Genomic DNA, 2,770 nt, shown 5'->3' on the forward strand with positions numbered 1-2,770 from the left:
TGATGCCATCCAGCCATCTCATCCTCTGTCATCCCCTTCTCCTCCTGCCCCTAATCCCTCCCAGCATCAGAGTCTTTTCCAATGAGTCAACTCTTCGCATGAGGTGGCTAAAGTACTGGAGTTTCAGCTTTAGCATCACTCCTTCCAATGAACACCCAGGACTGATCTCCTTCAGAATGGACTGGTTGGATCACCTTGCAGTTCAAGGGACTCTCAAGAGTCTTCTCCAACACCACAGTTCAAAAGCATCAATTCTTCGGTGCTCAGCTTACTTAGGTTCAAATTCCAACTCTGCTGATTGCCAGCTGTGAGATCTTCCGGAAATTACTTAACCTCTCTGAGCCTCAGTTTCCTCATTATTGAGGTAAGGAAAAGACACTGACAAAAGCTCGGCTGTGGAAGTGGATGGGTGGGAACGAGAACCAGACAGAGGGAAGGGGGATGAGCACAAAATGGAGAGAAAATCTGTTTCTTCTCTTGTGGTTTTCAGGCTTTTTGTTTTTCTTTTGGTTTTGTGGCTTTCAAGATCTTAGTTCCCTGATCAGGAATCAAACCCATGCCCCCTGCAGTAGAAGCATAGAGTCCCAACCACTGGAATTCCTTGCTTCCTCTCTTGTATCTTGAAGGGAATTAGGTTTTCTGGGACAGACTCGTAGGTCAGAACTTCCCTTCGAGCTGAGCTGATCCACACTTAGGTATTAGAATCTGATCTATCACATTTCCTAAGAATGATGGGTTGCTAAAGATTCACATCATTTAACACTCAGTACTCTTTAGAATTATTTTCCCACAGAAGTCATTCTAAAGTCGGGGGCATGATTCTCAGAAAACAAATTTTACAACCATTGTAGTCTTGTGCTTTCATTGGACCTTTGCTCTCTGTACCATTTCTATTATTGTGTGGAACGCTGGCACATAAACTGGGGCTTCCCAGGTGATGGCACCTCACACCAGTACTCTTGCCTGGAAAGTCCCATGGACGGGGGAGCCTGGTGGGCTGCCGTCTATGGGGTCGCACAGAGTCGGACACGACTGAAGCGACTTAGCAGCGGCAGCAGCAGCAGGTGGCGCTAGTGGCACCTGCCTGCCAATTCAGGAGACACAGACGCGGGTTCAATCTCTGGGTCAGGAAGATCCCCTGGAGAAGCGAATGGCTACCCACTCCAGTATCCTTGCCTGGAGAATCCCATGGACAGAGGAGACTGGCAGGCTACAGTCCATGGGGACGCAAAGAGTCGGACACGACTGAAGCCATTTAGCACACGCGCACGCACACAGTGATTGGCCTTCTTCATAGCAATCTAGCTCAGCTAACCTTTCCACAAAAGTGATTACAACATCAATGTATTACAACATCAGCTTCAGCCCTTTTAAGACCACTTGAACCCAAAGTCCCAATACACCCGCACACACCGCCGTGGTTTCTACGCTGATAAAACAGACATGTTTGCTTACCCGTTGAAGTGGCGCCACCCTGTGGCCAAGTCATGAATGGTGTACAGTCTCCAGTCCCATCAGTTTTGAAATGAAGGGATTCTTGGCTAATATTAATATTTTAATTGGGTGGAATTCTGTATTTCTACTACAGGACATAGAATCAGGCTTTACTCATATTCTTCCATTATTTCAGTTCAGTTCAGTCGCTCAGTCGTGTCCTACTCTTTGCGACTTCCACAATCCGAATTCACATCAAATGTAACCCTACTACAATCAATTTACTTAAACCTTTTAACTCCAGACTCAGGAGTTTCTATTAAAGTTTTTCCATCCAGAACATTTTTAGGAGGGCTACTATGTTTAGGGATTAAAACAACAGTGTGTGTGTGTGTGTGTGTGTGTTTGATACACTTGTCCTTCTGTGGGCATCCTGTCTATCTTAGAACAGCTCATGACTCTGAAGCCAATAGAAATTTAGTTTTCTCAGTATCTTACAGTTAGTGGTAGAACCAAGCCTGGATCTCCTTGTTACTAAGACCAATTCTGAGATGCTGTTTAAGTTTTCAGTGTTTCGCCTGCTAAAAATTATTTGTCTTGTGATGCTCCTTCTACTCCTCAGAATAAGTGAGAAATGTGCAGACGTCCAAATCAGACAGACCTAGGTCTATATGCCAGCTTCAGGAGCAGGGCAGCTCGGGAAGATGCTAAACCCATCTGAGTCTTGGTTTTCTCTGTCAAATAAAATTGAGGTAATAACATGCACATGTAAAAAACTGGTTAAATCTGAATAAGTTCTATAGATTTGTACCAACGTCAATATATTTCCTGATATCGTCCGGTAGTTACGTAAGACGTCACCATTAGGGGAAGCTGGCGGAGAGTACATGGAACGCTGTGTGCTGTTTTTCAACTTCTTGTGCGGTTATGATTATTTCTCAATGAAAACATTTTTTGGCATTTACGTAATGAACTGACAAAGATAGAATCTCCAAAATCTATTTTCAAGTGTGAGTGCTTTCCTAGTGAATCATGGGAGAAACGCTTATGTCATAATAGTGCTTGGTAGGGGTCAGGGGAAGTTCTATCGAATGGTACTCATGGTATGATTTATAACTATATTCTAGGAAAGGAAATTTATACCACAAAGGAGTGGAGGAACATACTTTGGAAAGTTAGTGGTATCCACACACATATGGTCAATTCAACAAAGGAGGCAAGACTATACAATATAGAAGAGACAGTGTCTTTAGCAAGTGGTATTGGGAAAGTTGGACATCCCACACATAAATCAGTAAAGTTAGAACACTCCCTCACACCATACACACACAAAAAA

Source organism: Bison bison, unplaced genomic scaffold (genome assembly GCF_000754665.1).
Source record: "Bison bison bison isolate TAMUID 2011002044 unplaced genomic scaffold, Bison_UMD1.0 scf7180017864061, whole genome shotgun sequence".
Taxonomy (NCBI): domain Eukaryota; kingdom Metazoa; phylum Chordata; class Mammalia; order Artiodactyla; family Bovidae; genus Bison; species Bison bison.